At 32.5% G+C, this 27,134-nt stretch overlaps 1 protein-coding gene and 1 non-coding gene across 2 annotated transcripts in view; one reads left to right on the top strand and one right to left on the bottom strand.

Annotated features, from left to right (window-relative positions):
* The window catches only part of LOC125998229 (cytochrome c oxidase subunit 7C, mitochondrial), an 867,002-nt gene that overhangs the window by 828,796 nt on the left and 11,072 nt on the right, over positions 1 to 27,134 (bottom strand). The gene's annotated exons all lie outside the window — the stretch shown is intronic.
* LOC126002359 (U1 spliceosomal RNA) lies at positions 8,094 to 8,257 on the top strand. The gene has a single exon (XR_007493090.1). It is a non-coding gene; the product is annotated as a U1 spliceosomal RNA (small nuclear RNA).

Below are 27,134 nucleotides of genomic sequence, written 5' to 3'. Positions count from 1 at the left end.
TGCCTCCATATTTTGGTGGGCCTATGCAAAACACAATTGCCACTCTAACACCATCTTTACTGTGCTCCTTTGACTCTAACCTTAAAATGCACCCACTTAATTTGAGGTTAACTTAAGCTAATATGCATGTACATGGAAATGTAAAAAATACTATGCCTCTAATGTTTAAGGAGTTACATAAGTTTTATGGCTTCATATTGCCTTGTGTGCTGTCAAGAAATATTATAATGTGCTACAATCTGGGGACTTGAGTGACAAAGTAATTGTACATGGATTCTGTTTTATTATCTAATGTTCTTTGGCTGAAAGTTCAAAGTTAAGATATCAGCAAGGGGACTTCTTCTGAGAATTATGTTATGGCTGATTGTCCTTCCACTGTAACTTACCTTGTCCTCTTTCTTGCATCTTTTTGTTCTCATAATTTAAAATAAAAAAAATTTAAACAAAAGTAAATTCCCTCTTAAAAAAAAAGAGTTGAATAAAGCATTTTATTTACTATTCATAAAAGTATTTAAAAATGAGTATTCTTTTTTTTATATTCTTTTTCTGGGTTTTATATCTTTATGGAAGAAGAGTAGAAAGGGATGACTCGTCTGAATGGTACTACTTGCACTATTCTTGTTTACCTATATTGTCCTATTAGTTATTCCAGAAATTTTTTCTCTCGCAGTATTGAAGAATGGACTTCTTAGGGTCAAAATGTTGAATGATTCCTGGGATTCCTGTGAGGACCTCCTGCTTTGAATGCAACTTTATCATTCTGTGTTCATAAAGCCTCTTCTTAGATGACACAGAAAAAGTAAGCTCAGGTCTTTTTTCTTCTAAGGACAGAAATGTTATTTTTATCTGAGGATATCTCTTTGTTATAATATCATGCAGTTTCTATACTTATGAATAACTTAAAGATGGATAAATGATACCTCAGATATCCCCCGCCCACAGATTACTTTGGCTTTTGATGGTATAATGATGCTATTGGTCCATATAAAACTTGGGATTATTAAATCTATACTTAGAAAAATATCATGAGTAATTTTATAGAGACTAAATTGAATCTATCCAATGCTTTGGAAAATATTGCCATTTTTTATTATACCTCTCTCAATCCATGAGGTGGGGACATATTTTCATTTCCTTATGTCTTCTTTTATTTATTCTATTATTTTATTTATTTATTCTACTTTATCTATGATTATTATATTATTTATGTCTTCTTTACTTATTGTTAGTTTGTTTTGTTTTTTGTATAGGTTTTCTACCTTTTTAATTAAATTTATTCCAAAGTACTCAATTTTCCTGAGGCAAAATGTAAACCAATTTTTCTTAATTTAAATTTCTTTATTTTAGAGACTGTAGTTTACAGATAGTTCATATAACCAATTATTTCTGAATTCAATATTCAAACATTAATCAATTTCCGTTCAACCTGTTATTAGGTTCAAAACCTCCTGCCCTTTGGCAGGTACAAATAATTAATATATTATGGCTTAATACAAGTAAATGTAATGGATACTATAAAAATAGAAATGTGCATTAAAAGAAAATTATGAAAATTGTGATTTTTCACAATGGATATTATGTCATTGATTAAGGATCTACTGAGCTATGTATTACCAGTTGAGAGTTTCTGTTATTGATTATATTTGTCAACAATTATCACATCTAATTTGGTGTATTCCTATAGGGAAATCAGAACAAAAATTATGGGCTGTGTCAGAGCTACATAAGCAGCTGCACAGTCCACAAGATTGAGGATTGCAGAGTTGGGGCTGATGAGTTTATATAGTAAAAAGTAAAATTGAAGCAATTATTCAAAATGGCCCCAGAGGGATCAGCTGTGAGGTCGGCAAGTCCATGAGTTTTTCTATTAAGGGGCATCTCTGGAGATTTAAATGTGTCTATGTGTTGGACAGTTACTTAGACTTGGGGAAGGTTCTATATTATGGGTATGGCTTCTAGATGTACAGAGGCATGAAATGAGCAGGCTCCAATGATCTCTGGAGATGTTAGCCACAAAACAGGCATATCTGGAGTTTTTGACCCCTATAAGTTTCTGCAGAGATAAGTGAAAAAACATGAAGCTGGGCAGTTGGCATTTTGGCAACTGTGGAACTGTTTGTGTTGCCCCTACAATTTGGTAGGTCAGAAGGACTTGCCATGTACAAAGGGCCAAAAAAGGGATTTTTAAAAAGAAATCTCATTATTTTTATGTACGAAAGTCATGATTGTGTATTAGTTTTGTAATCTGCCACATTACAGTGCAAGTAAAACAAACAAACCTCGGAACTTAGAACACCGTGCACCACCATTAAATCAATGGATAGACCATGCTATCAGACTTGAAACCATAAGATACATAGTAAAAAATGTAGAAAGAACTCTTCATGACATTGAAACTAAAGGAGCCATGAATGAAACACCATTGTCTAAGCAAATGGCAGCAAAGATAAACAAAGGAAAATAAAACATTAATTGAAGAAAAATTTGCAACTCAAACGAAACAATGACCACAATACAAATATCTCTCATAGAATGGTAAAAATTATTTTAGCCAATACCTATCTCTTAATATTTAAAATATATAACACAGTTTGAGCTTAACAAGAAAAAATATCAAGCCCCATCAAAAATGAGGAGAAGAGATGAACATAAAATTCCTCACAGAAAAATTACAGATGGTTGAGAGAAACATCAAAATAAAGCTCCACTAATATTAGGGAAATGAAACTCAAAAATTATGACACATTACAGAGACTAGCACACAGAACTAAAAACAAGAATAACCAGTGCTGGTGTGAATGTGCTTAAAAATGACTTATTTTATTGGAAACATTGATTATTTTAGCCTTTTAGAAAACAATTTTGACTTTCATCAAACACTAGAAACTGAAACTCCGTATGATTTAGTTATTCTGCTCCTGGTAATATATCCTGGGGGGGGGGGGCACAAAAACACAATGCAGAAATGGCATCTTCACTTGTATTTTCATTGCAGAACTATTCATAATGATTAAAATCTAAAAACAGCCCAAGTAAGATTACTGATAAGGAAACCATGCACATCTTCTCCATAGAAACCTATTTGGAAAAGTGAAGTCATAAAATTTGCTTATACATGGGAATATCATGCTGAATGAAGTCAGACAGAGGGAGAGGAACAGACATAGAATAATTACACTCATTTGTGGGATATAAAAGCAAAGCAAAACAAAAATTTATAAGTATAAGGATAATATCCAAATAATATAGAAGAGAGGATCAGGAAGACTGGTCCATCATTGAGTAGCTTATCGCAGTGTCTGTGTGGAGAGAATACAATCAGGACAGAGAAGAATCTACTATTACAATGATAGTTGGAAATATACAAGACCTGGGTATTGAAAAGAGGTAAAGTGATATATATTATATCTTTTCAGCAATATTATAGTCAACAAGGGTGTCTAAAAGGAGAAAAAAGGGACCAGAGAGAGAAAGTGTCTCTAATAGAGGTATGTTACAGTTGGTAGAAATGGGAGAGAAACTGTGGGCATTGGTGATGGGAAATATATACTGGTGATGGAATTGCTACTGGAACCAATCATATGACTGAAACCCAACACCTTTTAATTGTGTATCTCACAGTGATTCATAAAAATAAATAAAAGCAGTATTTTCTTTTTTTGGGGGGGTCACACCTGACAGCGCTCAGGGGTTACTCCTGGCTCTGCTCTAAGAAATCGTTCCTGGCAGGCTCTGGGGACCATATGGGATGCCGGGATTTGAACCACCGTCCTTCTGCATCTATGGCAAACACCCTACTGCTGTGCTATCTCTCTGGCCCCAAAACAGTATTTTCTACATTTTGTTCAATTTAAAGAATCCTTTTAATGCAGCAAAAGCTTGCTGTTTATGTTATATTAATATATTTTAAATATTGCATTAATGCTAAACAATAGTTTTGAAAAAAATATACTACAAATAATACTCACTAGGAAAAAAATCATATATCTGAAATCAGGTTTATTTCAAATTATAAAACAGTTTAAAATATACACATTTTAACACTAAAGAAGGCTGTGAATGTCTAGTTTTATGTAGCTTCAGTAGTGAAGAAACTACGTCTATAAAATCAACTTTATTAGAAATCCTTAAAAATGTCTTAGGAAAGGATAAAGAAAGAACAAATAATTCTTGAGTTCAAAGGAAAGTTAATTTCCCTCTCCAATTCACACACCATACCTCAAATTATCAGCTTTGTACAGAAAGGAGAAAGGCTAAGAAGGGACCTGGGAGGAGAAATCAAAGCATTTTTTTAATGTTCCAACTCCTATGACTTTTATTTGACATTAATGATAACACTTCAAGACCCCACATAAAAAGGTAAGATTTATGTATTAAAACTTAAGACAAAAGTCTTCATTTTGAATGTGAAAAAAAATCTAGAATATGAAATCCTGTACAAAAGACTAGGGAAATTAAGAGGGCCAAAAATCCAAAAAGTTTGTAAAGTGTTAATTTTGCAGTAGGTCTACAAATGCCCTGTGTAATATAAGACCCGTGAGTAAATGGCAAGATTTATAAAATGTCAACTCTTCCAACTTTCTTCTAAACTTTACTAAAATGACTAAATATTTAGAAAAAATAATGATGTCTATTACTGCAACTCTAACCTAGTTTAGTATTGAATTTTGTGTGCTCCAGGCACTGAAACTATCTGAAGTATTGGATTATATCATAATTTTAATCTATCAATATTATTTGCACATAATAATCACAGATATCCTTTAGAGATTTGTTTATAGAAGATCATTAAAAACACACCCCAGGCAAATAAAACCTACTTACCTGAAGAAATACCTTATAATAAATAATGATTATTATAAATATATTTTCTATAAAATCTGCAAAATTATTTAAAATTTTGTGAAGACAATTTTAATATGTATTATAATAGACAATTGAATTGTAACCATTAAATAATGTTTGAAATCATTTTCTCTTAAATTCATTACTAAGAAGTTTTCTCTCTTAAATTAGCTACTATGTCCAAAAATTGCTGACATATTCTTCATGCCAATATTTGTCTATGACATGCAATAGCTAGAAAGGGTAACAAGAACATGGCATCTTACAATTTAATTGTGATTTATTGCCAGTACAATTTTACACAGTTAATTGTAAGAAATGGATACTTGTATTAGTTAATTATTTAAAAATTAAATTCTGGGGCTGAAGAGATAGTGTAGGGTTTACAGGGCTTGCTTAGCATGACACCCACAGAGTTCACACCCAGCAACACATATGGTCTACCAAGCACTATCATGCATGATCCCTAGGCACTGAGCCAGGAGTAAGCCCTGATTACTGCAAGATGTGTTCCCAACTTAAAAATAAATTATAATAAAAATTAAATGTATGATCACTACCCTCACTAGTAAGTTAAAATGCTTAAGTATGTAAATTTCCTAAGACAGACAATACTCTTGAATACAGATTAAATACCATGAAAAGTAAACAATGATTTTATTGATATTTAATATTGGTGAGCTATAATAATACTGTTTTCTAGTCTTACTTTTGTCAACTGTTAAAATATTAAACATATAAAAATTACTTAGTTTGATTGTTGAAATATGTTTTTTTCCGTTGGTTTTGTTATGGAGCACACATGTTGATGCTCAAAGTTTACTCCTTCCTGGCTCTGAATTTTGGAGTCACTCGTAGCAACGCATAGGATACCATATGGAATGCCAGGGATCAAACCCATGTCAGCCATATGTATATCTCCTGTACTGTCTCTCTAGCCTCCAACTGGTAAAATCTTGCAAGAAAGTAAAACCATTAATAAAAATGAGTTTTTTAGAGGATTTACTGGCTGTGACATACTTAAGCAAACGGACATACTTTAAAAAGCAAACATAATGCTAAGTAAGGTAACTTAAGCAGAAGGCAAAATACAAAATTAAGAATAAGGTAATTAAAAATTCACAAGCAAGATACAGATAAACATTTCAAAATGATCCTAAATGGCATAAATTGATATTCTTATCTATTTGAAAAAGTGTGCATGCGTTAATAATGTAACTTGAATGAATTTTATATATTTCTGAAAACCTTTTTTTAACTGGTTAGTTAAGTGCTCCTACTTAGACAAATAAATCACTTTACAAGAGAAGAATATGAATTTTTATGAATGTATTCACAGTTATTTCTAAGGAAATTGAGACATTAATAAAATTCTGTAGCAAGTAGATTTTATAGGAAGAGAACCTACAAATTTCTGACTGGAGGATTAATAAAAATTAAATTTACAAACTTTATACTACCATGCCTTCTTGAAAATGAAATCAGGGTAGTATTCATTTTTGATTTATACTTTCCTGCTTACCCTTTTCCAAGATAGTACTAAGTAGTTTCTGAAATACATAGTTCTCAAAAGTAAATTAGATTTTACAAGTAAATGGATTTCAGAAACAGTTGTATAGAGGAGGTTCTATTATCCAAGAGTGTTGGTATTTTGTAATTAAATTACCTTAATCTTTTTATCTCCAACAGAATAGCATAATGTGAATCATTCAGCCTCATAAATTGAGGGGGGCGGAATGATGATACCAGGACCAGTCATATGAACATGTAGTGCAAATAAAAAATGACCAGACTGGAACACCAAACCCAAAGTCAATGACAAAATAGATACCCAATCTACAACAAGCTGTAAAGTGGAGACCCAGTTACACAAGTATTCTGGGGGGGAAAAGAGGGAGATATGGGAGACATGCTGGCAACAGGAGGGGAGGAAGGACAACATTGGTGGTGGGAATGCCCTTCATTCATTGTCACTATGTACCGTAAATAATTCTGTGTAATGCACTTCAGTCACAATAAAAAAAATTACTTTAGTAAAGGAAATCCAATTACTTTTTTTCACCTGAGAAGTTGATGACATTTTGAGTCATTTCAGTCATTAGAACTATGAAAAAGGAAAGATACAGCCACTTTTAATTTTCAAAGTTAAGAAGTTTCTAATATAGTTAATTCTATCTAGAGTACAATAATAGAAATAGAATCCAGTGAGTTCATCCTTGTTTGACTTGTGTATAATAATTAATGGTGGGATGAAATATCAGAAATGTAACCACTAATTAGCAAAAACAGGAAAATATTTTTTTATTTCTTTTTGCTTCTTTTTGTCCCCAGCAAAATTAAGAAATTTACAAATAAAATATTTTATACTGCTACTGCTATTTCTTAAAGATGGATCTAAAGTTTACTTCACATATTCTTTTGTTGTTGTTTTTGGGTCACACCCAGCAGCACTCAGGGGTTACTCCTGGCTCCACACTCAGAAATTGCTCCTGGCAGGCTCGGAGGACCATATGGGATGCAGGGATTCTAACCACCGACCTTCAGCACGAAGGCAAATGCCTTACCTCCATGCTATCTCTTCGGCCCCTACTTTACATATTTTTAAGGTATTGTCTTCTACAGTATTGTATAAAAATGGGAAATGGTTTTTAAACACTGAGATTTTATTATAGTGTTGAGTTAAAAAATCTTTTAACTACTAACATCCCCTTGATATTGGTCACCTTACTTCTACAAAGTATTCTATTAAAATATTTAAATAATAATAAATGTTTTAGAAGGTTTGCACCAATATTAAAAATATAATGTTACTAAGTAATTTAATACATACTTGACATATATAGTATATATTAAACATATTAGCAATTATATTAAAAATTTTATGTAAATCTTGCACTTTTTAAGTATTGTTTAGTCAATCAAGCAAATCACATAATCATATCTTTTACTCATTTAAGGTAATGATGACTAATAAGTGAGTCGCTTCATTGAAATAAATGTTGAGTAATATTAAGATGAAATGAAAACTTGCTGTAAATGGAATTGTGTATCCTCAACATCTAATAAGTTAAAATCTTGATTTTTATGGCATCTCCTATGTAATTTATGTGATAAGTAAATTAAATATATGTTATTTTCTAGCACAGTAGATGTTTTGTGCTTAGTAAATAGTTATCAATATAGTACATGTTTTCTACTAAAGTCAAAATGTGAGAGCTAAGTAACATATAATTAAGATATGGAGGCTAATACTTACCTGGAAGGGGAGATACCATGATCATGAAGGTGGTTTTCCCAGGGTGAGGCTTATCCATTGCACTCCGGATGTGCTGACCCCTGCGATTTCCCCAAATGTGGGAAAGTCGACTGCATAATTTGTGGTAGTGGGGGACTGCGTTTGAGCTCTTCCCTGATAAAGAAAAAAAAAAAGAAGATATGGAGGCTCAATTTCAGAATTATATAAATGTTATGCAAACTTTTATGAGGTCAGTGAGAGACTTTTGGCAGTATGTAGATATTAAATATCATTAACCATATTGAAAGAAAAATAGCCATGGGTAGCCATATTTATAAAAAAATGACTTCTAAAGATATATAGACACTTTTCTAATTTTGTTCTACAGTGGGAGCAAGTGGTTTAATTCTTGCAAAGTGAAAATATTTGATAAACTTAACTAGAATTAAGAAATAAAAATAGAATCCTAGGAAGTAGTATAAAATATAGTGCTTATGAGATCCAATTTTGCTCACTATAATGATGTGGCCTTCTGAACATTATAGGGTAAACCTATAAAAGTCATTAAGATGACTCCGAATCACTTCTGAAGCACCAGTGAATCCTCAGAGCCCAGTTGAACAGCTGACTTAGTTGTCCCAGAATCACTGATTAAGGGTCCTTGTTTTCTGAGCTTAAAAACTCTGAATCCTGATCTCTTTTACCCTGCACCCCTCTCCACACATATAGCATAAAAGAAAAAGCAGAGTCACAGTTTGTATAAACAGCTCTCTGTGACCTTGAATTCTCTCTTCCACAAAATTATGTTTCTTCATCAACATCGAGAAAGATAAAGTTATCTATGTCATATTTCAATTTAAAATCAGCATTTTATTTTATCCTATTAAATTATTATGATCGCATACAGGAAATTTCAATAAAATAGTCAAATTTACTGTTTTTACTACCCATTCCCTGAAAGTACAAGCAATGCTCAACAAAATACTAATTCTATTGAACTTTTAAAATGGAAAATTTAGCTTAGGGAGATAGCCCAATGATCAACCTGGCATACTTCAGAGCCTGAGTTTGAACCCTGATATCAATAATTTCCAAGTACCATCAAATGCAGGAGTGAAGGTCTCCAGTACTTTTGTGTGGCTCTGGTGGTCACCTGTATTTATGTACAAAACTTTTGAACTGATTAGCCTGTTTGGCTAAATATCTGAAGATTTGAAGAAGGGTATGATAAAACCCCATGATATACCTTGAGCATTACTAGGAGGCTTCCCAAAGCAAATAATATACTGTTAATATTTGCTTAGCTTTAAAATTGGATAATGCTTCCTTTATTAATCTATATTGAAGGTTTGTTTATTTATTTATTTATTTGGATTTTGGGCCACACCCTGTGACGCTCAGGGGTTACTCCTAGCTATGAACTCAGAAATCGCTCCTGGCGTGGGGGGACCATGTGGGACTCCTGGGGATTGAATCATGTACCATCCCTGATCAGGCTTAAACACAAAATCCAAAGCCAACTACAAAAAAATCGATACCCAATCTACAACAAATTAGACACAAAAGGGATCACTTATACTAGCAGCCCCGGGGGGGGGGGGGGGGGGCAAAAAATGGGCGATATGCATGCTGGGAATAGGGGTGGAGGGAGGACAACATTGGTGTGGGAATGCCTGTGATTCAATGTCACTATGTACCTAAAATACTATTGTGAATGATTTGTAATCCACTTTGGTCAAAATAAAAATTATTAATAAAAAACTAATATCAATAAGAGATTGTAAAACAAGATAAAGCAGTATGAATGCTTTCCAAATTATTAAAGATATAATTGCCATATAACCTAGCAATCTCAGTTCTGGGCTATATCCAAAAAGAAAGAAAAATCAAGCATGGAACTTCATGTTCTTTGCAATATTATTTACAATAGCCAAGATAAAGATAAAACTTTTGTTTGCCAATATATAAATAAAACATAACATGTTAGAATTATTTTTAATATATAATGTGACATGTATGCCTGTGCAACTGTGAAAGTTCTCTGGGTTTGAGGGATACTCTTGACTTTGTGGAGGGGACTATATATGGTACTGGGATCAAGAATGCAAGAGAGGCACCTTATTCCCTGCACTATCTTTCCAGCTGTATTGAAAATTTTTACATCAGTTATATCTCAATCAAGCTGAAAAATCATTGAATACAAAGTGCATAGAAACATATTTAGACTAAACATAATGAAAATCAAAGAAAAACAGGAGTTGATTATTTGCTTCAGCCTTTAAACTTGAGCTACTTTTATGTAGTTTTAAGTGTTCATTTCAAACTAAAATATAAAGTGCTCCAGATGATGATTTTTATTTAGAAAAGATAGATTTTAATTACCAAAAACTTAAATCCCATTTGAAATTTTCTGACTTCCTAGAGCAAATTATCAAAACACAGCTGCTTGAAATAAAATGAAAAGATGGCAGAGAAAAAGATTTGGTTACAAAACCATACAAATTTAAGAACAAAGAAAAAATCACACAAAGCAAGAAGCTATATCTACCAATATGATATCGTAATTTGGTTTATTAGAATTCCTCAAATGTTTGTATCTACAGCTTTATCATAAAATTATAACAAGTTAGTCAAACCACTGCTGTGACAACTGAGTGGAAAATGCCAAAAGTTTATACTATGCAATAATCTGAGCTGAAATACACTTTTGTGGACAATGTGTAGCCCTAGGCATGTATAATTTGACAATTGGACATGCCCCATAACAGTCACATTACACAAACAACATCGTTCTGGAAATATAACATTTTCATCCATATTTTGCAGGTGCCTAAATTATGCAATCTTAAAAAAAAATGGCTCACAATACATAAACAAGTGTTTTTTTAAGAAATATGACATTCAGTTTTCTCACACATTTTTCTTTTAGGCCTAATGTAATTTTTATAAACATAGTAATTATAAAAGATATTAGAAAAGCATTGTATGTTCTGGGGAAATATTATATGGGTTAAGGTGCATGACTTGCATGCATGCAATTGACCCCAGTACAATACATGGGGCCACATAATTAAAAAACATGTTTTATAGTTTTTTAGGAACTTCCAGGGTCACTTGAATAATCCCCAACACCACAGGCTTGAGCAGCAGGATGGTCTCAGATCCTTACACTGAGCCACACCTTGGAAAGAGGCCTCTGATGTTCTGAGTGCCACTTGGGAGATACTCCATCTAAAGCAAATTTGATTACTGGAACAGCCTTGTATAAAAACAGGATGAAACTGGCAGTTTAATGAATGACAGTCTAAAAATGTTAAGCGAATTTCTCTTGCAATTTTTCTTGGAAATCACTAAAATTATTAAGCACCTATTATGGTGAATGTGTTTTATTTGAATAAAAATGAATCAATCATCTTGAACAGATGGAGATCATTCTACATGGACAGGTTGCTTTGCAATATAAAGGACTTTTCAAGGGTATGCAAACAACTTCTTTTACATATCTTTACCAAAGGCAAAACATTAAACAGCTCTTAAATCTATCTATTTTGGGGTGGAAGATGGTCTGATCACCTAAATTGATCCCTGAACTCAAGGTTCCTGGGGCAACTACAAGTGCAGCCTGGCTGAGTTTAAAGTATTGCTAGGGTATTATCTGGTGACCTCAGAACCACGGACAGATGTGATCAACAAACACTGCATCACTTGATTCAAGCATTGAATCAGTGATCTCGAGCTCAGAGAGCATTTCTGCCAGTAAAAGTTAAACTTGGAAATTTAAAGCTGAAATAATATAAAATATATTTATATATTTTACATATATTTTATTTATATATATTATATAATACCTGTAAAAGAGTCTTCTACTGAAGCTGGTTTCTATTAAATGCAGTCATTTTCACTGTTAAAAAAATGTTAAGTTAAAGCATAATAAGTAGTTGTCCTATTAAAAAATTATATATTTCATCATTGTTTAGGAAATACAGTTTTAATTACACTGAAATTTATAATGTATCAAGCTACAACACTAAAATGCCCAAGACGTGCTCCCATTCTCTTGTGTTACTACCTCTTCTTCCCTCTGCTTACCACCAACCTCTTAATTTCATTGCTTGGTAACCTCACCTTTATTGACCTATCAAAGGGTGACATGGCAGTATTGAGTTCTTCCACTATTATTGTTTTGCAAATGATGTCTTCTTTCAGATTTGTTAACAATTTGTAGTAAATATTTTGCTGGCCCCTCATTGGGTGCATATATGTTTAGGAGTGTGATTTCTTCCTGTTATACATATACTTTGATTACTACAAAATATCCATCTTGGTCCCTTATAGCTTTTCTGTACATAATGTTTGTGTCATCTGATATTAATATGGCCACTCTAGGTTTTATAAGGAAATTGTTTGCTTGTATGTTTTTCCTCTAACCTTTAATTTTGAGTCTATGTTTGTTCTGACTATTCAGATGTGTTTCTTGTAGCAGCAAAATGTTGGAGTCAGGATTTTTATTTATTTTGCTATGCTGAGTCTCTAAACTGGTGCATTTAGTTTTTGACCTTGAGACAGATAATTGCCAAGGGATTTAGTGTCATCTCTGTAGAGAAGTTTGGTGTGTCTATCACTCTGTCTTGTCTAAAAGTAGAAATTTCAGTTTTTCTTGTCAGGCTAGTTTGAGTCTGTAAAGTTTTTGAGCTGTTGTTTATCTATGATATTATGTATACTTCCTTCAAACCTAAAAGTGAGCCTGGCTAGGTGCAGTATTCTAGGCGAAGCATTCATTCATATCCCACCACTGCCTTCTGGCCTTGAGGATTTTTGTTACAGGTCTGCTGTAAATCTTAAGGATGCTTCTTTCAATGTAATTTCCTTTTTTAATCTTACTGCTTTCAGTATTCTATCCATATCAGTGGGATTCATCATTGTTACTAGGATGTGTCTTGAGGTATTTTTCTTCTAGTCTATTTTAGCTGGTATTCTTCGGGCATGAAGGATTTGATTGCATGCAGTCATTAACTCAGCTCTGGGAGTTACACGGTAATGATGCCCTTAACTGTTGATTCTTCTTGGAAATTATCTTCCTGGGTCTCTGGGACTCCAATGAATCCTATGTTGTTTCTGTTGAATTTATCAAAGAATGCTATTTTTACATATTCACATTCTTTGAGTAATTTTTCCTTGTCTGATCATTTGCTTTAAGGTTCTTTTCATTCTCTTCTGCTGAATGGAGTTGTTCTGCATCTCATCTTCCCACCATGCTGATTCTTTCCTCAGATGCTATTACTCTGTTGGAGGGCTTTCCTATTGAGATTTTGATTTCATCTACCAAGTTTTCAGTTCGGATATTTCAGATTGGAGTTTTTTGATTTCTATCTCTGTTGTCCCTTCAGCTCGATCTATGCTCTTTTAGTTCTATGAACATCCTCCATATTTATACTCTAAACTCCTTCTCTGAGAGACTAACTAGGTGGTTGTTACTTTGCAAGTCATCAGAGCTTCCATCTTCAATCTCTATGCATAATACAGTCATGCATTGTTTCCCCATTGATAAGCTTGTATCTTGGATTTTACTATGTGTTGTGGTTGAGTTCATGGGTTAGCGAATGCATGTAGCTGTGACTGTAGGAGGAGTGCTTGTGCTCCTCTGGCTCCACCCTTTATGGACAGAGTCAGCCTATCTTGTGTAGAGACCTGAAGAATTTATGTCTGCTGTGGCCTTTCTTGGCTGCCTAACAGAGAAGAGCAGGAAACAAAGCAGAGAACAAAGCAGGAAACCAGGCATGGAGCATAGCAGGAAACCAGGTAGGGAGCAAAGTAATGGCATTTTATGTCTTTTTTGCACCCAAATATATCGAAGTAATCAGGCTCTACCCTTCATTGGGGGAGTCAGCCTACCTTGTACAGAGACCTGTAGAAAGTTTGTCTGCTTAGGTCTTTTTTGGCTTGTGTGGTCCCTGAAGAGATTATGTCTTCTGGGCCTTTCTTTACTGCCTCACTGAGAAAAGCAGGAAATCAGGCAGAGATCAAATTAGGAAACAAGGCAAGGAGCAAAGCAGAGGCCTTTTATGTCTTTTTTGTGCCCAAATACATGGTAGGAATTAGGCTCCACACTTCATGGGTAGAGTCCACCTTCTTTGTGCAGAGCCCTGTAGAAATTATGTTCTCTGGGGCTTTTCTTGGCTTGTGCTGGGCCCTTAACAGATTATCTATTTCAGTAACTAATCTTTAATATTTCCATTACAATGAATAAAAAATTGTATATATGTATGGATAAATCTGTGTCCCTTGCATCCAGTGAAACAATACTTACTTTCCAAAATCAGAAAACAAAAGTTTTGTGCAATACAAATTTCTTGAATTACTTACATCACTGAATCATATTATATTTCAAAAATAGTTTTCTCCTTTCCCTATATTATTCACAATCACAGTAATTAAAAATAAGTTAAGGGGCCAGAGTTATGGCACTATTGATAAGGCATCTATCTTGCTCTTGCTAGCCTAGGACAGAAACCATGGTTCCATCCCCCAGCATCCCATATGGTCTCCCAAGCCAGTAGCGATTTCTGAGCACATAGTCAGGAGTAAACCCTGAGCATCACAGGTAATCAGGCAACAATTATTCTCTTTATTCATCTTTATACTTGCATCTCCTATATAATTCTATTTGCCATGTATAATGATAATTTTAAGTGACTCAATAAAATATATTTTTCTATTAGTATGTAAGATTATATTCTACTGTAAAATGTATTTATAATATAATGTTAGTTATAAATTGTAACTATGTTAAAATGCCATTAAATTACCTTGGTTTATAAGGGCTCTTCTCTAATCACATGCACTTATCAAATTATATGATAGCCAAATTTTTGGAAGAAGGAAGGGATATCCCAAGCTGTGGATATCTGTGTTCGGAAGCTGTGTTCGGATACAATTTTCTGCAATACTCAGCCGAGCCTGCTGATGGTTCAGTGCTGGGGCCTTGTTCGTACAGTTGGAGAACACTAGGATTACTCAGTAATGCTGTGGAGGTCATTTGGTGATATGGACTAAACCAGATTTATTCCTCATATTACTTTTTAGTGTATAAGAATAGTTTTTTTTATTCAAACTAAAGTAGAAGTACATTACATAGCTTTTATACATGCAAAAAGTGGCCTTGAATTATATTAAGTTATTTGGAGAGATGAAGGACAAAGTTAAAGAAGTTAATTTTACTAGAAGACAATAAAATATACACTGAGTTTGCAAATGCATCTTATAGGTTGCAATGGATAATGTAAGGTAAAGGTAAGAGAAAAACAAAACAAAAAGATTTTGACTTGGGAAATTTCTTTTAAGTAATTTTCATGAATATATATGAAAAAAATGAAAGCTATTTCACGCTGCTTAATGAAGCTGAAATATAGTGACTTGTTAAAAAATAGTAAATGAAACTATGCCTGTAATGTAAGATATATTTAGCTAATGTTGATTAATTAATTAGTTAATTAGATGTACTTTCAGTAACTTTCAAAATATTACAAAATTTGATATTTGACCAATTAAAATTTTAAAATATAATGATCTACAGGTATCTATAGTTTGAAAAGGTAAATCTAAGTCTTCTCTTAGCTGGGTAATATTTTCATATTAATATTGAAACTTTTCTCTTTGATTGTATTTAAAATAGTCCCAATATATCAAAATTAATATACAAAGCTTTTGGATTATATTCTCCAGAATTATTTCTTAACAGAAGAGATGAAATGACAATGATATTTTTGTGTAATAGATAATTTTCTATTTTGTTTGATTTCCTAGGCATAAGTACTGATGCAAGGAGTAAAATCTGTTCTTCTTGAAATAATACTATGCTCCCAGGAAATATTACCCTATAATCTCTTCTTATGAAAAAAAGTATAGACTTGAAAGCTCAAACAATAATTGAACAAAGATATGTCTTAAATGTGCTTATAAAAACAAATTAAATGATCAAATTAATTAGATTCAATAACTTTTAGTGTGAGTTAATCACTTCTCAACTAGAGGAAATATGAGAACAATCCCTTAAAAGTACACTTAATAGGGGCCACAGTGGTGGCGCAAGTGGTAAGACCTTGCCTGTGCTAGCTTAGGACAGACTACGGTTTGATTATCCGGTGTCCCTTAAGGTCCCTTAAGGCAGGAGTGATTTCTGAGCACATAGTCAGGAATAACCCCTGAGTGTCACTGGATGTGGCTCAAAAACCAAAATAAATAAATAAAAACATGCACTTAATAAATAAAAGATATAATGCATTTAAAATATATTTTAGGCAGTTAACTTTTCAAGGGTTATTTTTTCAAACTATCTATAAGAGAAAATTATTTGAAAAAGTATAATTACCATATGATGTTGATTGATGTATTTGAGGAAATTTCTATTTCTGACATTCTAGAACCTTCAATACTCAAAATAAGTATCAATTCAGAGCCAGTCCCATACACAGTTAAAATCATTAGTTTATTAAATGCTTACAAATAAATATGTCATAAATATTACTTATTTAGCTATAAATTTCAGTCTTAGCAAGACTGATATTTAAAAATCAAATATAATTTTTATTAAATATAGCTAAGACAAATAAAAATAACCTTAATGTTTACCAAGGAATACATCATATATAAAATATAATAAGAATAGTCACAGTATACTTGTTTGTGTCATTTTGAGACCTTATATTTGATGTATGTTGCTTCACTTCTGAAAATAAATAAAATTATAAAAAAATTACATTTTAAATTTACATAAAATTATTAAATGTCAAAGTTATAAAGGATACTAAAAGACTGAGTACCAAATAAACTTTGAAAGCTAAGAACATACCTAATAATTCAAAGTGGTTTCAGCAAAGATTATTTTTCAGAACACAATAAAATTACATTTCCTAACCTAATAAGACTACAAATAGCTGGAGGTTACTGATACAGGAACATTGAAATAATGGTTACAAATCTGAATTTTAATCTAGCTGTAATATGAAAAATCTAGGTATGTGTATTATACATATATACATACATATTTATTATACTTGTGTGTCTATGTATATTATAAAATAGTTAATATAAGGAAACACAATAATAGTAGTAATGGAGGAAATATTTTGGGCTAGGGTAAATAATAGCTTTCTGTCAACTGAAGTGTCCAATATATTTCTTAAAAATTTGAAGTAGGGGCCGGTGAGGTGGCGCTAGAGGTAAGGTGTCTGCCTTGCAAGCGCTAGCCAAGGAAGGACCGCGGTTCGATCCCCTGGCGTCCCATATGGTCCCCCCAAGTCAGGGGCAATTTCTGAGCACTTAGCCAGGAGTAACCCCTGAGCATCAAACGGGTATGGTCCGAAAAACCAAAAAAAAAAAAATTTGAAGTAGAACACAGTTATTGCTTTCTCAATTTGAACCCCTAATTTTAATATATTATTTAAGCCTGTGAAAATAATTAAATAATGAGCTTAACAAAAAGTAGATTTTGATGGCTTAAAGCTATGAATTGCATAAAACAAGGCTAAGTCACTCTGAGAGTCAAATGTGTATTTGATACTGCTCAGTAATTCATTTTGTCCCCTGTTACTAAGGACTGATAGGTGAGGATATGATAAAAAAAAAACCTGGAACATAGAGTAATAAATAATTTTCTTTATTGATATTTTATTTCAGGATATTATTAGCCTTTTGGGTAAAATATTTTAATGCTTCAAAAGTAAAGAAACATATCCAAGGTAACTCAACAGAACCTTAAATAATATTTCATCAGTCATAAAATATTTTTTGCTCCTCAATGAATTAGTCATCATATTCTCATAGATAAACTTTGTTCCCAGGTATAATAAACAAGTCTATTAATACTATTCATATATTATGAAGTTGGGCCTTCAAATGAATGAATGATAGTTGAAAACAAGTATTTTTGTATTCAACTCTAAGTTCATATTTACATATGTAAACTTGATATGTAAGTATGAATAGGGATCCAAAGTGATCTGTTGGTACCTAAAGTGACTTGGAGACATAAATATAAGATTATATTAAATTTAGTAAAGATAACAGTTTCATATCTAGTTACCTATAGATGGCTTTATAGATATCATTACCATGCATATACACATAAGTATATATAAATACATATATTTGTATATATACTCATCATATCTATCTATCTATTCATCTATCTATCTAACACTTTTGTAAGGATTATCTAAAATAGCCTGCAAGCAAAAGCATTCGACTAACAACAAAGCACCTTAATCTCAGATATGAAATTTTAATATAACTATTGATTAAAGGATTTATAACTTTAAAGAAACAAATACCTTTAAAACTAGGGCAGAAAACATAAAATATAATGCAAAGCTATCTTATTGAACAGGAAAAAAGTAACAAATACAACGAAACTTCATTTACTATCTCCCCTTAAGAGAAAAACAAAACAATTTTAAGATAATATGAAAAAGAAAATTGTACATAAAACGAATTTTTACCTAGTGACTAAAGAAAAAATGAGGAAGACAGGTAGTACAGGAATTAGAGTGAATAAACAAATTTGTACAGTGACTAATCTCTTACAGATGAATTGCAAATGATTTATGTAGATATTGTTACATGAAGAAGGTACATACATTACTTTTGTAATGCTTGCTGCAAAGCTATCTTCTATTTTAGACAGAATAAATAGAGAAGAGAATCACTTAGCATTGGTCAAAGCTAGCATACACTACCTAATCTAGTTGTTTTAGCTGAACACTAACAATGAAAATCACATTTATACATTGGCATCATAGTTGTACAAAGCATATGAGATGAAAATGGCACTTTAGTATTGTAGCATTTTTTTCTTGAATCTCATACCCTGGTAAGCTATAAGAAAAATATATATAACAGAAAAATTCAAATATACTGTCACTTGACAAAATACTTGAACTGTACTCAAGTGTCCAAATCATAAGAGAAAAGCAATTCTGAGAGATTGTTGCTGACAAGAGAAACTTTTGTTTTGCGATGCTTTTGTTGATTCGCTTATATTGGAGCACAGTTAGCAGTGCTCAGGGAATTTCAGTGCTCTGGAATCACTCCTCATGGATTATGGGTGCTATGTTGGATGTCTGGATTAAAACTGGCCAACCATGTGAAAGGCAAACACCCTACCCACTGTACAATCACTCTGGCCCCAAGAGCCATAACTAAATGTATGAAACATTTAGAAATTAGAAACATTTAGCAAATTTCTAGATATGTAATAGACATTAAAAGGACAACAATCAACTCTAAAGCTAATTGAATTAAATGATTTTAGTTAAAATATTCCTATATAATTTCAGTAAACAAATAGTAAATGTAGGATATAAAATGAGTATTCAAATTGGGGTTCTAGGACTATGCTATGTGAAAGACTCCATACTTTTTAATGTAAAGCTGAAGTTCTTAAAATAGATTCAAAAACATTAACAGAAAGCTTCTTTTTGAAAAGTTGATTCAAACTCAGAGTGATAGCAAAGAATTTAAGGGATTTGCCTTTGCATTGGGTGATCAATATTTAATCCCCAGTACAACAGTGATCTCACTACAGATCCAGGACTAAGCACTGACCAATAATATGTGTTTTTCATAATACCCATGTAGTTTTTATTATTGGGAGGGTCACTCTCAAAAGTCCTCAGGGACACCAGTTTTCTTAGACTGTTTAATTCTTGGGAATCACTGGGCCAAAATTTAGCAGTATTCTGGGGACTGTATGACATCAGGGATCAAATTTAGAATTTAGCATGTGGGAGTTCTGGTCTTCACCTTATGAGCAACACTATCATGCCATCTTTTTTTGTTTCTTCTTTGTTTTTTGAGTGGCCACACCCGGCGGAGTTCTGGGGTTATTCCTGGTTCTCAGCTAAGAAATTGCTCCTGGCAGGCAAGGGGGACCATATGGGATGCCGGGATTCGAACCATGGTCCTTCCAGAACGGGTCCGTGCAAGGAAAACGCCCTAACACTGTGCTATCTCTCCGGCCTGTCATCTTTACACGCCCCCCCCCCCACATATATATGTCTGTATTTCACTGTACTAGTGAAAAGTCTTTCTAGGACAAGTTCTTCATGTTTGTGAATGACACATTTTCCAACTTATGTCCTGCCAAGTATACTGCTCTGTTAACTTAACTTGTGTTGCTTTCTAACAGTACACCTCAAATCCAATAACTTTAAACAACCTTTATTTATTGTTATCTGAAATTATATTCCAACTGTGAAGTTATTTTGATCATGTCGAGACTCCCTGTTGTGGGTTGGAATCAGCATGATACTATTTGTTGCTTTTATTCTCTCACAGATCATTTTTTATAAGCTTACCCTAGTCTTGTTTGAAAGCTACATGGTCAGGCTTTTGTTGAGATAATGGAAGCATGCAAGGGTTTGACTTGCATCAACACATTATCACTTATGACATATTCTTTTCAAAGAAATAATCACAAAGTCTATATGTTCATGAGAGTCAGAGGAATATACTGCAGCTGATAAGAAAAATCATAGTCATATTTTAAAGGGACACTGATAACAAGAGAATTATGTCTATTTGACTAATAATATTTGTCCAAAAATAATAATGTTTGTCCACATAGAACTAGATTTTTTTGAATTGAACTTTCATTACTCTGTAATTTATTTTATCTTGTATTCATTGCTGGGTTTAAAATTCGAACATGTGTACAATGCCTACATTGTCTTATTAGGCGTATCTTTGTAAACTAATATTTCAAAAATGGTAAGTTTTAGTTATTAAAAATAATACATGATTTTATGAATTTACATAATTCTCTTTCATAACTAAAATTATCAATCATTTTTCACTAAAATTAAGATTTTAGTATAAAGCAGCTATATTTTAATCCCTTCAACTCTCTAGGGAATGTGTCTATTTCCTGGAGCCTTGATTAACTTTATTGTAGAGGTATTTATTATAATGACTAAAACTACATTTTCTTAATGGATAAATTCCAAAATACCTTTCCAAAATTCAATTAGAACTAAAAAGAAAGATGAACAAACTATAGTTCATTTTTCTCAATGTGATAGAATGCCTGAGATGTACAAATACAGTTTAAAAATATTTATAGGGATGCTTTAAATAGTGATGACAGAGACTGGATGTTAAGTTTAAAAATCACACCAAAATACTTGAGAATCTCATCGTGAACCATTTTAACTATTCAGTTATCATTACTATATCATGTATAGTGTATCATGTATATGTCAATTATGTTTGTTATTTTACAAAAATATTTTACAAAAAATAGTGAAAAATTTAAGTGATACTTGTTTAAACACTAAACCACTAGTATTCATAACCATGAGACCATGTTATCAAGATGAAAGAAAAAAGTGACTGTTTTTGAATTTTTTCTAGAAAAAGACACCTTTTCTGATCAATATAGCTCAGATAATTTAATGCTTACACTTGTATTACTTTGCTAGGTTGGATCTAATGAGTAATTGAGTAGATGATTATTAAATATTAGAAAACTCCAACTGTGTTAATTCTAACTTTATATATCTAAGAGAGAGAGTGTTGGTTGAATATCTGAAAGGTGTATGCTGTCATAAAATTAAATGACTAAATTAGTACCATATATGTCCCTACATTGCAAACTGATTATCCAAAACTGCTTTTGCTGACAAAGCTGTGAAACTGTCATTCACATTAAATTAAAATAAAATGCTAGAATACAAGAAAATTAAATTGGCTTTTGAATAGCATCCTGAATGTCTCTTCAAGTGTTTGAATAATTATAATTAGGATAATTCCCAAGCACATTGCAGCTTTTTGCAAAATTAAAAAAAAGATTGTCTGTTATGTCATGTAGGAAAATAAACTTGACATAAGTTTTCATGAAAAGGTAGAAATGCTCCTTAACATTATTAAAAAATATATAAATTGCTTCTCACAGTTAATAGAAAATAACCTAAAAGGAACATAGAAAACACTTTATTTAATTTTTTTAAATGAGGAAAATATCTCTGGTTTAAAATTTTGGATCTTTCATAATTTATTTAAAATTTTCAATACACTTGTCATAATATACAGAAGATAGTTTTGTATTTAATTCTTAATTTTGCACTCATTGTATTTTATTTGTCATGATAAAAAGCAGTTTTATTAACCTTTGGATAAATATTTGCTGGCCCAAGATCTTGAAAATCTGATGATTAATAATGACACACAGAATAGTCTCTTCTTTTTCTTGATTATTTGAATTCATTTGCTGATTCTAAAGAATGATTAAGGCAGTTATGCTTCATAAAAAAGACAAGTTTTAGATAAAGTACTATTGAAGTCCTGGTATACCTGATTGAATGACCTAGGAGCAGTTATTAAATCCTGGCCCTTAGAACAAGTAATGAGCAAATGTGAAAACATCTCTTTACATAGTATTTTTGTTGAACTAAAAGAATTACTACAAGGGCAGAGAGATAGTAGAGTTAATAAAGCACACAACTTACAAACACTCAATTCTATCCAGGTTTGATCTCCAGCACCACACATGGTTCCCCAGTTGATTTCTAAAAGCAGAGCCAGGAGTGAATCTTAAGTATCGCCTGGTGTGTCCCCAAAACCAAAACTAACAACAACAAAAACAAAAACAAAAAAAAAAAAAAACAAAAAACAAGATACTGTGGGAAAATGAAGGAGATGGCATATATTAAAGAGCCTTATAATATTAAAATTCTCCATTACCATATCACTGCTTATGACAAATCTACCTAAAGGTACATCAGCAGGAGTTGGATAAAACAAAGGTGGCTTCTATACCCAGAAACTATTCCATCATTTGGGACAAAAAGAATAGATCTTGAGGGAACTGTCCTCCTTTAAATAGTTAAGAAAGTTAAGAAAATTATTTGATATTTTCATGCACGTGGAATTGAATTGTTAAAAAAAAAAACTGGTGAGAAACAATACAGTTCTGCCATGAAGAAAATTCTGATCACTACCAGGGTGAGGTGGGTCAAAGGAGCAAGATCCACAGAAATTTGGTGATCAGAGTGAATTTCATATATATATATATATACATATATGTATATATATGTATGATACTAACCCTCTGATCTTAAAAAAAGAAAAAAAATATGGGGGGTATAGTGTGACTAAATGTCCCAAAGACTATGTATTGGGAATCTGGAACTGGAAGAGGTTCAGAGATTGAATTTGTGGTATAACTTGGAAGCTATAGACAGACTGTTGAGAGACTAGTGCTAGAGATCTCCAGGGTTTCTGTGTGCAGACTGAAAGTTACCTGTGTGCTGGGTCTGGGCCTTAGGCTAAGAAGTAGACATTGTGCTCAATCCTGGGCATATTTTTAGACAGTTCTTCACAACCGTGGATCAGCCGATTTTACACTATGGAAAATGAGTGGTGAAGCTTAGTGAGGAGTTGTACCAAGTTCTGGAGTTTGACTCTTCATCCCAGATCAAAAAGAGCTGCTTAACTGCTTCAGCATCCTTACACTTCAATTTTTCTAAAAGGTAATTTAATTTTTCTAATTCCAAAGTACTAGAACTATGATGTGTGTGAGGTTGTAATTGCATTTTTTTCATTTCCTGATACACCCATACACACATGTTAACATGTTTTTAAGCTTTTCGTCTCCAATTAAAATCTAAGTTTATCTACTCTTCATAAAGCATTACTGAAATGTCCTACTCTACCAAGGTCCCAACAACTATGAAACTAAATTCTTTACCCCTCCTCAGTTTCCATTTATTATTAATAAAAGAGGCTGAGACATAATATGTTTCTGTTATTCAACTTTTAATTTTTAAAAATTTTTAGAAATTTATATTCTAGATTTTAATCAAACATTTACTGTTAACTCTAAGTTACTTTACAGAAAAAATAACCAAGTCTTCAAATTAATTATATGCTAATCAATTGGCAATCAGTTGTTTACCCATAAAACAGTGGTAAGTGGATGATAAAATGCCTATGAATCAACTATTCTAAATTTTATTTATCTACTACTGTACTGTATCTATAATACCTAATACTGGATTTGATAACAAAATCCCATAGACAAGATAATTTAGAAATTATTTATTTCTCATAGTTCTTGAGGCCAATAAGTCAAAAATCAAGATACTAAGTATTTGGAAAGAGTTCATTTCCTGAATCATAAATTATCATTTTTACACATGGCAAAAGGGACTTAAGATCCCCTGAATCTTTCATAAACCCATTCATTAGAGTTTTATTTATAAACCTCCCAAAGTTATATAAACTTGTAAACCTCCCAAAGTTCCTTCCACCTCCAAATGCCTTTGTAAAATGCTAAGTTTTCAAACATATGTATTTTGAAGGGAACACCAACTTTCAGACTGGAATAAATCAATCCAGGAATGAATTATGACGTTCATTTTTCATGCATATTGTGTTAGATAAATACGTTACATCTGTCTAATTATATCTATATTGTGTTTATACATATGGACATTGACAACAGAGCAGAAGTAAAATTTGCAAAGAAAGTTGTGAAATATTTTAACAAACATATGTTAGAAAGAATTTATTTAGATAAGGTTACTTTAGAAATTGATAGAGATGACAAAGTTGGTGAAGTATCTAGAAATAAGCATTACAATGCATTATAACATTTAAACATGCATCATAACATCTGGCTTTTTCTTTTTTGCCATAAGTCTTACCTGTTGGCTCTGTGTTCAGAAAACACTGAGAGTTCCTTATCGGATATATTATCCCTCTGACCCTGCTATATTTGTGTTTGTTTCTTTGCATGTTTAGGTTTATTGGGCATACCCTATTGTGCTCAGGGAATTATCCTAGCTCTGTGCTCAGGGATTATTTCTGGTGATGTACAGGACATCATATAAGGTACTTGTCCTTACATGTTTCTTTTTTTTTTTTTTTTGGGCTTTTCGGACCACACTCGTTTGATGCTCAGGGGTTACTCCTGGCTAAGCGCTCAGAAATTGCCCCTGGCTTGGAGGTCCCATATTGGACGCCAGGGGATTGAACCGCGGTCCTTCCTTGGCTAGCGCTTGCAAGGCAGACACCTTACCTCTAGCGCCACCTCGCCGGCCCCATATGTTTCTAAAAATGAATCTTTTTGAATGTTTTCCATTTTATTTCCTCCATTTAGTTGTAATATTGTGATGAGCAGTAATTCCACACACTTCATTATGCTACACACACTTTATTCATGGTGTTTGTCATGGTCCTAAATCATAGTTCTGGGATCAAGTCTCAATATTGCCAAATCTATGATCAAGATATTTCCTAATATTTTGTGAAAGCTTCATGTACTTGTAGCCACTATTTAGTTCACCAAACACATTAATTTACTTTCAATACAAATTGTAAGGTAGAGATCCAACTGAGTTCTCATGCAAGGGGCCTTCACTTATCGTAGCACCACTTGTTAAAAAGAAAATTCCTTCCCGTGATGTTTCAGAATTCTTGTAGGAAATCACTTGGCCACAGTTGTATAGGCTTATTTCTGTATATTCAATTGTATCCCATTGATTTCTATGTAAACCCTCAAGCCAACATTATATTCTTAAAATTTAAGTAATTCAAGTTTGTTCCTTTTTGTTTTTGTTTTTGTTTTTTTGTTTTGGGGTCACACCCAATGGTGCTCAGGGGTTGCTCCTGACTCTATGCTCAGAAATTGCTCCTGGCAGACACAAGGAGAATATATGGGAAGCCAGGATACGAACCACCATTCATCCTGGATCAGCTGCTTGCAAGGCAAACACCTTACCACTGTGCTATCTCACCAGTCTTTCAAATTTGTTCTTATTTCATGAGTGTTTCACTAGTTTGAACACTTCCCAATTGAACCTAAATCTGCTTATTAAATTCCAATTATATAAGTAACTAGAATTTTTATAAATATTTCATATTTCTTATAAATTATTTTGATAATATTAGTGTCTTAATATTTCTTTTAATCATAATCGTATAATTAATAAAAGAAACATAATTAAAAATAGTTGTATAAAAATAATTTTTTTGCATTGGAACTGAATATTATGTCTATAGAACTGTGCACACAGAAGGAATTTTGTGAAGGGCCTTTGGGACATGGGTGGAGGAAAGCAGATTTTCTGTTGATGGATGTGTTATTATAATGTTATATACATGAAAAAATCTGATTATCTCAATTAAATTTTTAAAGAAAAAATAAAATAAATTGTATTTGTAATAGAAATTTGGTAAATATTTCAACCTTACTGAAGGTAAAGGGTAAAATTCAAATTATGTCTATTGAGTATGCACTATCACAATCAGAAACTAATCCTTCAGAATTTCTTTATCATTAGAATCTAGTGAAAATCACAATAGCAAAAATATTACTTTTGACTATTTTCATCTGTATAATTGCTATACTATATGTCCTATTTCATTCTCACTTAGAGAATCCAATCCCAAATTCCTTAGAGAAGGTGGAAAGAATGGACACATCTTTTATATCTGCTTCAATGTCCAGCAGTTATTCTTCTTAGTAAACAACACAATTTTGAGATGGCTTAATCTAGCAAAAAGGAAGCAATTTGAAATTTGGAAGAGGACAGAATTCTTCTGTAAGCATTAACTTTTCATTAAACTGCTTAATTCTGGAAGAGACAAAGTGAAGAATATTAAACAAGTGAATTCGAAAGATAGAAATTAATAGCTATATAGGATCAGACATTTAGTGATTGATGAGAGTTTCTAATATGGTTTCTACTGACTCATAATCTGTTTAATAATCCCTAAAGTATTCATGAACAAATATCAGCTTTTGTTGATTATGGTTGTGCAAATTTGCCTTCTTGTGGGCCAGCAATGAAAAGGTTACATGTTTATCACCCACTATATTTTTTAAAATTGCATTATTATAATTAAATAGCTGTTGCAGTAGTAAAGTTTATATGACTTTTTTTTATTTGTTTGAGGGCCACACCTGGTAGCTCTCAGATGTTACTCCTGACTCTGTGCTCGGAAATAACTCCCAATAGTTTCAGAGGACCATATAAGATGGTGGTGATCAAACTCC

Source organism: Suncus etruscus, chromosome 2 (assembly GCF_024139225.1).
Source record: "Suncus etruscus isolate mSunEtr1 chromosome 2, mSunEtr1.pri.cur, whole genome shotgun sequence".
Taxonomy (NCBI): domain Eukaryota; kingdom Metazoa; phylum Chordata; class Mammalia; order Eulipotyphla; family Soricidae; genus Suncus; species Suncus etruscus.
This window is presented reverse-complemented; position numbering and strand designations above follow the sequence as displayed.